The sequence below is a fragment of the Triticum dicoccoides genome, chromosome 6A, assembly GCF_002162155.2.
Source record: "Triticum dicoccoides isolate Atlit2015 ecotype Zavitan chromosome 6A, WEW_v2.0, whole genome shotgun sequence".
Classification (NCBI taxonomy): domain Eukaryota; kingdom Viridiplantae; phylum Streptophyta; class Magnoliopsida; order Poales; family Poaceae; genus Triticum; species Triticum dicoccoides.
Genome location: NC_041390.1, coordinates 165,251,085 through 165,265,176, shown reverse-complemented (window position 1 = coordinate 165,265,176; position 14,092 = coordinate 165,251,085).

Sequence of the window (14,092 nt, the reverse complement as noted above, 5' to 3'; positions counted from 1 at the left end):
GGGGCGATCTGTAGCAAGTTGGGCGGCGGCCGGGGTTCGGCCAAGGCGGGGCTACGGCGTAGAGGGCAGGCGCGACCAGGGGAGAAGGGGGACCTCTATCTTTTATTTCTATTTTCTATTTTCTAACATTTGTTTCTGATTTAGTAAAATACTAAATCAATTTTAAACTTCATGAAAATAATTGTGTCACCTAAGTGGACTTATACAAAGCCACACAACAATTTTCAGAATTATTGAACATATATATATATATATATAATAAATATAAATCCAATTAAAATAGTTATTGAATTAATTCCAAATGCCCAAAATAAATATCTATTGAGCTCCTAAAAGTATTGGTTTGAATTTTGACTCTGACCAATATTTTCAGAGAGTAACATGAACATTTTCTTGGACCTTTTTGGAGCAATTTTTATCTAGGTTACTTCCAGAAATGATTTCTAAGGGTTTGAAAAATCCCCATTTCAAATTTAAATGAAATTTAAACATGATGCACACCTGACTAGCTAGTCTAGGTCATACCAGAACTAGGGATGTGACAACTCACCCCCACTAAACAAGAATCTCATCCCGAGGTTCTAGCGTAGGGTAAAAGGAAGAGGGGACTCGAACTATTACAATCTTCATGATCCAACCGCACTTCATAAGAACTTGGATTGCTTGCATCATGTTGATCTTGACATCCTTGCTTTCGAGATCTTTGTCCAACACAGTGACGACAGAAAGAAACTTTACAGGAATCGATCTTCTCAAGATCGAGCAACTCAAGATCAACTCATGGAGTGAGACGTTGAAACATCTCTCGAGTTGAGACACAAAACACACATCAAGAGAGATGGAAGAAACAGATGACGGAGGTTCAATTTGGTAGGCAACAATTCCATGATGGAGTAGGATGGTGAATGGTTTCACGATATTAATGAAATAATTGCCATGATTCCATTACGAGACACCTCAGGGGAGGTGACTCGTAGAATTATTCCCTTAAGTGGCAAAAAGAATTACTTTTGATACGGAGATCATTGAAATTATCTATACCAACCTGAGGCAATTCACCAACAATCGTTTGGCGGGGTACGAAAGGATGGCACAACCGGACCAGAATGGATGATGTGGTCTACCTTATTGAAGACAATGCAATGGAGGATTTTGCTTATCATCGGGAATGGATGGGACACATGGTAGGATGGCACCACGGCGGGTGCAGGCTGGGAACAAAATGCAAATGCTGGGAATGATTCTAGTAACTGGGGAGAAGCTCAACAGTAGAAATGATTCCACTGTTTGAATGATTATAGCATAATCGAAGGAACTGGGAGCACATGAATTCCTGGGGAGCAACTTCTACAATAAGTCGCACGAAGTCCTCATGGAGAAGATGGAAAAAATTGCTCAATCAAGATACTACAATGATAGATTTTTTGACTAGGTGTGTCGGCCAGAACAACAACCTTGTTGGGACCTACATCATAGATCTTGGAATAGCTCCAACCATCATATCTGCCTGAGATTCAGATCTGGTTGGTAACGGAACATTTCAGACAGCATGTCTGGAAAAGAAATTTTGCAACACAAACCGACAAGATGATGTTGCGAGATTCTCAGGAAATGAACTACGATAGTAAGATCCAAAACATGAGCCGATTCTGCTACATACATGTGAACATGATGTCCAAGACAAGCATGATCACGTAGAAGTCCTACAACAAACACTACCGAGTTCAGGTGGGGAACCATCATCGAGGATATCGAAGTCCTTGTATAAGTCTTGCTCTTAAGAAGGAACTTCTTCTCCTTGAACAAATAAATCAGTGGCTTGGTGTGCTAGGGAATACATATGGAATGGAGGTAATTAATCTACCAAACCATAGAATACATTCGCCCATGCATAATTGACTTGGGATGGTACTAGAGGAAACAAAACAATCTTTCTCGAAAACACGGCGGCAACTTGCACCAAATGCACATGAATTCGAGGAAGTCACTTCTTCCATCCAAGCATACACTTCATGAACGGAACACAGGCATTTCTTAGAAAGTTTTCAACACTAGGTTGATGTTCACCATGACTCATGGGGGAGATAAAATGCTGCTGATGGGCTCAATAACAAATCATTGAAATTTCCATATCACTGGACTTCCATCATCATGTGAACACGGTGATAGCATTGGTCAGACCAAAAGATGTAATGGTGTATGCTCGAGGGATCAACCACGAGTAAGACAACATTATGAACATCGTTGGTTCTGATTTGACTTGACAATAGCCCATACTCAAGTCAAAGTTTTGACAAGGCAATAGATCCAACAAATCACGAGGACCAATCGATGGAGATATCATCTTTCTTCAACACACACACACACACAAGATATCCCCTTTGGAGTGAACTAAGTGGATTAAGCTTTTATCTTCCAACTATCCAAGTTGTTGTTTTAGCTTAACCAATTAGTTCATAGGTATCTAACATAGATTCTTGGAGAAAGAGTTGTTTATTGGAAAACCAACTTGATCACGAACTCAACATATCGGTCAGGGGACAACCTGGTGGTACTTCCCTGAAGATATCCAGAAAATCACGAACCACCAATATGTTATTATGCTTGAGAACAATCTTGCTTTTCAGGGCAGGACGATATAATCAAGGAGCGAGGGATTGTCACAATCCTAACTAATTGGTCGATGAGTGCACCCAGAAATATGGACTAGGTAGCACGACCAATCTTAGGATGATGATTCAATAACCAGCGTGCTAAGAATGAGAGTATTGTCCATTAACTACCAAGCAACGGAGTTGCTAGGAGTATTGATTTCGCACATCACAGTACACTTGTCGGCATTCCGGTTACAATAACACGGAACCAAGGAATGAACAATGATGGCAAGAAGTATTACTGCATCAAGAATTCATAAGAGGTGGTGCAATTCTCATGACACTCCTGACATAAAGATGGTAACACTCCAAGGTAGAGCAGAGCAAGAGCTGGATTGGCATTTTGATCTGCGAAATACAATTGTTTTGACCCAATTCTAGATATGGATGAGGTTCTAGGGTTTGTTTCTCCTAGTCATTCTGGAATAGGATGGCTTGACGGACCACAAGAATAATAAGCATCGATAACACATATGCACAATTAGTCCTGACTATCAATTGATAGACAGAGGGCCAGAAAATAACTAAAGAGGGACAACTCAAAGGAATATATAACTTTCTGAGTTGTGGGTGCATAGATCAGTATGCCGAGCAAAGTTCAACATAATTCTTCTGGATAACCCATGCAGAAAAGGAAGGACTGGCAGAGTCACAATATGAATGGAGTACTCCTCAAGAGCACCCTGGTTGTGATCTTTTGGTTCAAAAGAACTTCTGCCATGATGGTTCATGGTATTGGAAGAATGAGATACCGTGGACCTCGAGGACTATCGCAAAGGTGACTAATATCTTAAGGAAACTAGCAAATACTAACAACATGAAGTAAGTAGGGTGGATCTCAGGTTCAGAAACCCGGAAGTAGAATACCTACTAACTAATAACATCACAGGATGCTTTCGAGAATGATGGCCAGAATCATCACACGGGGAACACTAATCATGGCTAGATTACTAGGTGATCCTCTAAGACACCTAGGGTCATAATAATAGCTCCAACATATATGTCGAGGCAATAGAGTACCTCAACTCACCAATTAGTGTGGTTAAACTGGCCCAAAGAAACATCGGGAACTGAAGGAAGGGATTTGCAGATGTATCAGACTGTTTAGAGACCTGGGATGACTCGGACAGCATAACGACTGTAAATGCTCAAAATGATTTGAGACATCCTGCAAAAATGGTGGCATAACCACTCAACATCACAATATCAAGGTTCTGAGGCCAGCTATGAACATATGGAAGTAGTAGGAACTGAACTGAGGCTTGAACTCAACAATCCTAGGCAACTACGGTTTAGTAACATGTCATCTTGAGAGATAGAAGAGAAGCCTAGTTCTTAACCCCGTAGAAAAGATAAGATGACTCAGATCAGAAGGTCATGAGCATAAGGAGTAAAAAGAGCCTTACGTTCCCATCCACAATCAATTCCCTTATATAACTAAGACATTTCTAGACACGACTTCGACCAGCTTGGCTTGGTAATCCTATAGGAAGTCAGGCTCTGATACCAACGCTGTCAGGACCCCGATTCTAAGTCACACCGATCTAGCCTGTAACACCTCATATCACTTTGCGGCCTCACGCACGGTATCCCCACGGGTGTCACCTTACCATGGACAGGGACTGTTTGCGCCTTTTGTCTCACGTATATGCTGGTGTCGCTAGCATCCATATGACAGAGAATCCGAGCCGACATGACTAGTCATGAACCCAAAGTGGCACTAACTTACGGGGACATGCATACATGAATCAACATTGAGCATGTCGGTTAGCAGCGTGTGAATCCGGGTTGTAGCAACTGGGCTAATAGGACTCCGGGAAACTGGGCTGTAGCAGGCTAGCAGGACTCCGGATGTCACCGCGTGACATTTCCTCGAAGGGACAGACACAGGAACGAAGTGAATCACATGCCGGCCAGTCTAAGTGTTCCGGAGCAGTAGTGCTGGGCTAGCAGGACTCCGGTGAACCGGGCTGTAGCGGACTACTATGGCTCATTGAAGCACAAGACTACATTTCCCCATAAGAGAGGCTACCAAGGATGAACAACTAGGTTGTCGAATCCCACACATACCAAGCATTTCAATCATACACACAATATGCTCGATATGTCTAAATACAACATGGCATGACAACATAACTCTACGACTCAAGTATTTATTCATTAGGCTCTGAAGAGCCAGATAATACAAACATGGGTCTCATGACCCAACATCCAGAGCATACAAGTCAAAACACATGCGGAAGCTTAACATGTCTGAGTACAGACTTCTACAAATGAAAAAGGCTGAGAAGCCTGACTATCTACCAGATCCTGCCGAGGGCACAAGATCGTAGCTGAGGTATCAAGCTAAACGTCGAAGCCCACATGGGACTACTAGCGAGACTGAAGTCTCTCTGTAAAACATAAATTAAGCAAACGTGAGTACAAATGTACCCAACAAGACTTACATCAGAACTAACTACATATGCATCGGTATCAACAAAGGGGTGGTGGAGTTTGATTGCAGCAAGCCAGCTTTGACTCGGTGGCTATCCTGAACTACGACTACAAGTAACTCTTTTGAGGTGGCGCACAGGAGTCCACATATTCACCATACAATACTCCACTATGGATCCGTTCCCGTCTCCCTACGAGAACGCCATCCATAGCACTCACGCTTATCTTGCGCATTTTAGAGTATCCACTTTCACTTGTCTATGAACTATGCCAGGGGTCCAAGTTTCCATATCTGAGGAATCCGGCTATTTGAATAGATAATGATAACCCTGCAGGGGTGTACTTATTCACACACATTCTCGCCACTTACCACCATGTACACATCGTGTATCTTGACAACCCTCAAGCGGAAGCCTGGTGAGGGAGTCGGCCACGACCTGACTAATCACACAAGTCTCTCGTCCAGGTTTATCGCCTATTCGGGTTCCATCCGCAAGGAGATCCGGCCGGGGTGTCGCTCACGACCCCAAACGATGTGTACAGGGTTCCCAAGCCCACCATCCGGGTGCCACTTGGTACACCGGGCCACTGTGCCTAGTCTGTCCCAAGCCCACCTGTACCGGGTGCCACTTGGTAGACTACTAACACTACCTACAAACACCAGAAACTAGTTGCAACTCCTGGACAGAGATCGAGTTGATTAATAAGTCAAGAGGGGTCGAGTTTCCGGAACCCAATGTGTGGTAGTAACTGTTCATGGATGACAAACAAGCATGAATGAGTAGGCACATCAGGGCTCAAACAACTCCTACTCATGCTAGTGGGTTTCATCTATTTACTGTGGAAATGACGGGTCATGCAGAGGAAAGGGGTTCAACTACCACAGCATGTAACAGTTGAATCGTTGTTGTCCTAATGCAGTAAAAGAGAGCAAGTGCGAGAGAGTGGGATTGTATCGGAATGAACAAGGGCGTTTTGCTTGCCTGGCACTTTTGAAGATAGTATAGTTCTTCATCGGTGTCATCGAACTCATCGTCGAAAGCACGTCTATCAAGAGGGGACAAATACTGGCAACAGAGAAGGACCATTAATGCAATGCACAATATGATGCATGATCATGACATGTCAATATGCTGTGTTTTGAGCTAATGCAACTAGCAACATGTTAAATGGAGTTGGTTTGAACCCTAGGTTCAAATTCAAACTCCATATGTGAGGGTTTAAATGTCATTTATATGATTTGTCCTAAACAGCATCCATAAGTTGTTCTAACATGCATGAAAATGGTACAGATGGATAGATTAGATTTTGCTGATAATTTTTCATATATAATTTATTTCATTCTGAGCTACGGTTGAATTTCTATGATTTTTAGAAGTTTAGGATATTTTCTGAAATAAATAAATCATTTAAGATTTATTTAAATTCCAGAAAAGGATTACTGCGTCAGCCTGACATCATCATGACGTCAGCATGTCAACAGGGCACGGTCCAGGTCAAACCTGACCAGTGGGACCCACTGGTCAGTGACCCGGTGCCTGTTTGTCTCAAGGTGGGGCCAGTCAACGGTGACGTCAGCGGGTCAACTAACGTGCGGGGTCCACTTTGTTTAGGTTAAAACTTAACATAGGTTTACCCCGTGGTTAAAAAGGCGGTGGGGCCTACACGTCATCGACACGTGACACTAACTAAACATGATTAACACGTAAACTAATGGTGCCACATCAGCGTCACCGGAGTTAGACGCCGGCGACCTCAAGTCGCGATGGAAGGTCACCGGAGCGGCACTACGGGAGGCTGTGGGTCAAGCCAAGGGCACCAGTGGTTTGCCCTCGCTCGCCCGCATCCAGAGGTGGCACCTGCTGGTCGCGGGGCGATCTGTAGCAGCAGCGGCGGCAAGTTGGGCGGCGGCCGGAGTTCGGCCAAGGCGGGGCTACGGCGTAGAGGGCACGCGCGACCAGGGGAGAAGGGGGAGATGACGGCGGGGATCACATAGATTTGAACGGCGCCGTCGTTGAGCTCGGGGAGGCACTGGATGACGCAGATCGTCGGACGAAGTCCGGCGGCAGATGTGGCGGTGACGAGCTCGGAGGCGTCGTCACAGGGAGTCCGGCGATGTGACCTTCGTCTTGGTGAGGCGGTGCTCGACGGCGGACCAGTGGGACATGACAACGGGGCACGGCGTGGGCAGTAGCTACGGCGACGGTGAGCGGCGGCGACGAGCTTCGCTCGGTGGTGCTCGGGGAAGGGGGACAGACGAGGGATAGGCATGGGAGAGAGGGGGAGAGTGACCAGGGGGTTGCGGGCGTCTTCGTGGCGCTCGAGTGAGGACGGGGGAGGCAGCAGGAGGTGGAAGTAGGAGGTGGCTTCGCCTCCTGTGCGTGCACCACACCGTCATCCTCTTGGCAAGGAAGGACACGACTGGCGCCTGGCTCTGGTGGGCTGGGCATGCTGGGCCATGTCAGGTGAGCGCCAGGTAAGCCGTATCTTTCTCCTCTGTCTTTTATTTCTATTTTCTATTTCTGACATTTGTTTCTGATTTAGTAAAATACTAAATCAATTTTAAACTTCATGAAAATAATTGTGTCACCAAAGTGGATTTATACAAAGCCACACAACAATTTTCAGAATTATTGAACATATATATATATATATATAATAAATATGAATCCAATTCAAATAGTTATTGAATTAATTCCAAATGCCCAGAATAAATATCTATGAGCTCCTAAAAATATTGGTTTGAATTTTAACTCTGACCAATATTTTCAGAGAGTAACATGAACATTTTCTTAGACCTTTTTGGAGCAATTTTTATCTGGGTTATTTCCAGAAATGGTTTCTAAGGGTTTCACAAATCCCCATTTCAAATTTAAATGAAATTTAAACATGATGCACACCTGACTAGCTAGTCTAGGTCATACCAGAACTAGGGATGTGACATCCACTGTCACCCGAGAGCCTTTCTACCATCAGAACCTGGTTCTACATGCTGATGGGCTGGATCGAGCTAACCGAGCTCTTCGCCACGAGTTGTACACCACCTATCAGCACCTTTACCGTGCTCTGACGCTGTTGCACCCCCTTGTCCGATCAGATGGTCTGCCGCGTTCTGCGATCTACCCAACCAGGACCGTGATGCCCCAGGGTGTCGGTTGGCCAGATGTGGGAGGCTACTCTCCCGCACTTGGTCCTCTTCTGCCACTTGAGCGTCGGGTTCTGCACCAGAGTATCCGCGGACCCCAGGCTACTCACGCGAAGGACTTCCCGTTGTGTCACTACCAGCTGTCAGGCTACACCTACCTCCACAGTTCCTCCTGGGACTGATGTAGGCTTGCTTGTTATTGTTAGATGTAGTCACCGCGAGCCTGCGTGCCGCCTATGATGTTCTTAGGCTATGTACTGAACTCTATGTATCGAACTCTATGCATGATCTCTTTTGTAAGATATGCCAACTACTATGTAGTATCTATCGTGTGCCTTTCATTATGCATGTTTCATCATGAATGAATCTTGTCCTTGCAAATTCTCAATGCTGAACTACCCCTGTTATATATTAGCAGGATGGTTAGACCGGGTGGTCGTGGTCGTGGTGGCCATGCCCCACCACCGCCTGAGTACATGGCTGGTATGATCCAACAGTTCGAGCTAAACCGCTAGTTCATGGAAAATATGACAGCTCAGTTTCCTCGCCCCAATATGAATCAACAGCTAGTCCAAGTGACTCTGCAGGATTTCATGCGCCTCAACCCAACTGTGTACCGCAGCTCTACTCAGCCTCTGGATGCTGATGACTGGCTCCGTGACATCATCTATGAGATGGAGTCTGCTGATGTAGCCCCTGCCAGCTATGTCACCTTTGCTTCCTTCTTCTTGAAGGGACCCGCTGCTCAATGGTGGGACAGTCATAGGCGTACTCTGCCAGTTGGAACAATCATCACCTGGCCAGACTTCCAAGCTGCTTTTCATGCTCGCTTCATTCCTCAGGGAGTCATGGACTGTAAGAAGCGTGAGTTCCAAAACCTCACCCAGGGCAACAAAACTGTCGAAGCTTATCAGCGGGAGTTTCTTGACTTGTCCCGCTATGCTGAAGAAGACATTGCAACTGATGCACGATGGCAGGAGAAGTTCCATGATGGCCTTCAAGCTAACATCAAGCTCGCACTTCTAGTGCATGACTTTGCTGATTTCGCCACCTTGGTGAACAAGGCCATCAATGTCGAAACTGGTCTGCAGGAACACCAGAGCTCTCACAGGCGCAACCATGACACAGGCTCATCTTCGGGCCCATCCTCGCAGAAGCGTAGGAATGGATTCCCAACATCATGTACCATCCAAATGCACCTGCTCCAAGGCAATCCTATGCTGCACCGCGTCTGCCTCCCCCACCAACTAGGCAGCCAAGACTTCCAGCTCCACCACCCCGAGCTCCTGTTCCCACTCCCAATAATGATCTGTGCTACAAGTGTGGCCAACCTGGTCACCTTGCCAGGAACTGCTATCAGAATCCAAACCAGAATCAACTGGCCCTTCCTGCAGCTGGCCGTGGAAGCAACCAGCCTCGCAACAACAATGCCAGGTCTTATGGTCGTGTTCATGCCAACCATGTTGATAGCCTGCTACTATGATGGGTACACTCCTCATAAATTCAGTAGCTGCAACTGTTTTATTTGATACAGGTGCATCACATTCATTTATGTCAGAGGATTTTGCATTCATGCATGGCATTAAAAGCGAGGACATGAACACTTCGCTATTAGTACACACTCCCGCGGGCCAATGTCGGACCTCCATGATTTGCAACGACGTCCCCGTTGAAATCGAACGATTGGAATTCCTTGTCTCTCCCATTGTACTGAAGTCCTATAGCATCGACCTCATTCTGGGAATGGATTGGTTGAAAGCGCATACTGCTTCTGTAGTTTGCGCCACTAAGACCGTCCATCTTCTACACCCTTCTGATGAAATAATTGCTTACCAGGCTCATCTAGTTCAGAACGCCGAGGCACGGCTTTATGCCTTTAATGCGTTGAACACTGCACCACTCGAGGGCATTGAAAACATTCCCGTCGTTCGTGAATTCCAAGACATCTTTCCGAAAGAACTTCCATGGATTCCCCCTGCTAGAGCTGTCAAATTCATCATCGACTTGAGACCAGGCACCACCCCTATAGCCAAACGACCCTACAAGATGCCGCCGCATGAACTCATTGAGCTTAAGGAGGAAATCGACAAATCTCTTAGAAAAGGTTTCATTCGCCCTAGTTGCTCTCCTTGGGGAGCACCTTCTCTCTTTGTTAAGAAGAAGGATGGGACGAACCGATTAGTCCAAGACTACCGTCCTATAAACCAAGCTACAATTCAGAATAAATACCCTCTTCCTCGGATCAATGATCTTTATGATCAACTGGCTAGTTCATCAGTGCTCTCCAAACTCGACTTGAGGTTGGGTTACCACCAGATCCGTGTTCGTGAAGAGGATATCCCAAAGACCGCCTTCGTGACTCGGTATGGATTATATGAGTACACCGTCATGTCATTCGGCTTAATGAATGCTCCTGCCACCTTCTCTCGTCTGATGAACTATATATTCGTGGATTACCTCGACAAGTTCGTCGTGGTTTATTTGGATGATATCCTTGTATTTTACAAGAACAAGGAAGAACATGCTGAATATCTTCGTCTTGTGCTGGAAAAGCTTCGAGAGCATCAACTCTATGCTAAGTATTCCAAGTGTGAATTCTGGCTCCCCGAAGTAACCTATCTTGGGCATGTCATCTCCAAGGATGGTATTTCCGTCAACCTTGAATGAGTTCAGGCTATTCTTGATTGGACTCCTCCGAAGAATGTCAAGCAAGTCCGAAATTTTCTCGGTCTTGCCAGCTATTGCCATCGATTCATCGAGAACTTCTCCAAGATCGCTAGGCCTCTGACTAATCTGTTGCATGAGGGTGTCAAGTTCCAATGGACAGACAAGTGTCAGGAAAGTTTGCAGGCGCTCAAAGACAAGTTGACTTCTGCCCCAATGCTTGCTCCACCTGATACTAAGAAGGACTTCGTCATTTACGGCGACACTTCCCTTCAAAGATTAGGCTGTGTCCTAATGCAAGAGCGTAGAGTGATTGCTTATGCCTCTCGTCAACTGCGCCATCATGAAGAAAACTATCCAGTTCACGACCTCAAGCTTGCTGCTGTCATTCCTGCTCTGAAGCAGTGGCGACATTAACTTCTCGGTAATCGTTGCGAGATCTTCACCGACCACCAAAGTCTGAAGTATCTATTTACTCAGCTAGATCTGAACCTCCGTCAGCAGAGATGGATGGAGACTGTTGCAGACTTTGATGTGGGTATATCCTATACCCCAGGCAAGGTTAATGTAATGGTTGATGCCTTGAGCCGCAAGTCTTACTGCAACCACCTCCAGGTTCACAAAGTTCAGTCCTCGCTTGTTGAAGAATTCAGAAAGCTGAACCTCCATATTGTTCCCCCTGGTGCACTTGCTCCACCTCCTGAGGAGTTTCGCAAGATGAACCTCCGTGTTGTTTCCTAGGGTTCCGTCAGTACCCTGGCTGTCAAACCAGATCTCTTGGAATCCATCAAGAGAATTCAGGGATATGACTCTCAAGCCCACAAGATTAAACGCCATCTAGCTGAAGGAAAGCCCTCATTCTTCACTATCGCTGATGATGGCGCCTTGTACTTCAAAGGCCGCCTAGTGGTGCCATGTTATGAGAAAAACCATGATATGACACAGGAGGTTATGAAAGAAGCTCATGATACACCTCTGTCCATCCATCCTGGTAGTACAAAGATGTACTAGGATATTCATCAATGATTCTGGTGGTCTAATATGAAGCAAGACATTGCTCGTTATGTTGCTGAGTGTGACGTTTGCTGTCGTGTCAAAGCAGAACATCAAAGGCCTGCTAGAACTCTGCAACCTATCTCTATCCCTGAATGGAAATGGGACCATGTTGAAATGGAATTCGTCACTGGATTTCCCAAATCGCAGAAAGGTAATGATGCTATTCTTGTCGTCATTGACCGGCTTTCTAAAGTTGCACATTTTCTGGTGGTCAAAGAAACAATCACTGCTAGTCATCTTGCAACTCTCTACATGTCCAGAATTGTTTCACTTCACGGTATTCCACTGGTTATCAGTTCGGACCGTGGCAGCTTATTCACTTCAAGATTCTGGGCTAGTTTCCAAGAAGCTATGGGAACTCATCTGTCGTTCAGTACTGCGTTTCATCCTCAGTCGCAAGGATAGGTTGAACGTGTCAACCAAGTTCTCGAAGACATGCTTCGAGCTTGTGTAATTTCCTTCGGCAAGAAATGGGAGGAATCTCTTCCATATGCCGAGTTCTCTTATAATAATAGCTATCAAGCTAGTCTGAAGATGTCCCCCTTTGAAGTGTTATATGGACGAAAGTGTTGAACCCCTCTGAACTGGTCAGAAACCGGGGAACGTCCACTCTTCGGTCCGGATATTATCCAACAGGCCGAAGAACCAGTCCGCTTTATTCGCGAGAATCTCAAGACTGCTCAGTCACTAAAGAAAAGTCAGTATGATCTTCATCATAAAGACATGGTATATCAACCTGGCGAAAAGGCTTATCTTCGAGTTACACCAATGAAGGGTGCTCACCGCTTCGGGATCAACGGCAAGCTAGCTCCTCGCTATATCGGTCCCTTCACTATTCTCGAAAGGCGTTGTCACACCCTAGTTAGTTCAAGCATTAGAGTGTGCATAATGTTTAAATTCCTCTTAAATTTGAAATGGGGAAGACAGAACCCCCAGCACCCCCCTGGAAACAACTAGGGTTTACTAAAATTATTTTCAATGAACCCAAAATGCCCTTCACAAAAAGTTCATCATTTCTGGATTGGGCTAAAACCCCTGGCAAAAATGGTACACTCTTTTCTAGGACATTCTGGATTCCCTGAATTAAATCATAAGTATTTGAATTTGGGCATTTAAATTCTATAAAATAATTTAAATGCTCAAATAATTCTGGAAATAAGTGTGGGCTGTTGGGAATAATCTAAACAGAGCACCTGATTATTTTCAAGATTTTTAAAGATGTCTAGGTATTTTTAATAAAGCCCAACAGTTGCAGAAAAATAGAAAAAGAAAATAAAACAAAAGAGAGAGAGAGAGAAACTTACCAGGCACGGCCCACCAGCCCACCTGGCTCAGCCTAGCCGACTGGCGCTTGCCAGTCGTCCCCCTCCTCTCGCCAGGAGGACGAGGAGCGCGTGGCCGGCGCCCGCGGCCACACGCCGGCGACCTCCTGCTTCCGCCGACGCCCTGGAGGCGTCCACGAGTGCCACGCCGACCCCCACGTCTCCCTCTCCTTCTTCCCACTCTCCCCGTGGCCTCTCTCCCTCTCTAGCTCTCTCCCCACCCTCCTGCCGAGCGCAGCCGTCGCCGCCGACAAGCTTCACCGCAGCCACCGCCGTCCATTCGCTGCCCCGACATGCCAGGAAGCTCCGCCGTCGTCGACTACATCAAGTAGGCCAAGCCTCGTGCGCTCGCTCGCCCCGGAGATGCTGCACCGAGCTCGTTCTTAACTCCGGCCACCGGAGATCCCCTTCGCCGCCCCGCTCGCTCCAACCCTTCCCCGAGCTCGCCGTCCGCTCCCCTGCAACCGCTGTGAACTCCGCCATCGTTTCCCCCTCTCCCCGCGCTCGTCCGTGTCCTCTAACCCCCTCTACCATCAAAGCCGAAGCTCGCCGCCACCACCGCACGTCGCCGTCATGGCCATAGCCACGTTGGGACGCCACCGAGCACACCTTCGTCCTCCACGCACTCCTAGGAGCCTAACGCACCACTCCCCACGCCACGCCGTGCCCCGTAGCTTCGGTTTCATCCTCGCCCGAACTCCGGCGACCGCCAAGGTCGTCGCCGGCGTCGTTCCCGGCCTCCCCGAGCTCCACTTTCTCCACCAAACGATGCGGCTCGCTCCCCGCGTCACGTAGCTACTCTCCGCCGTTGTTTT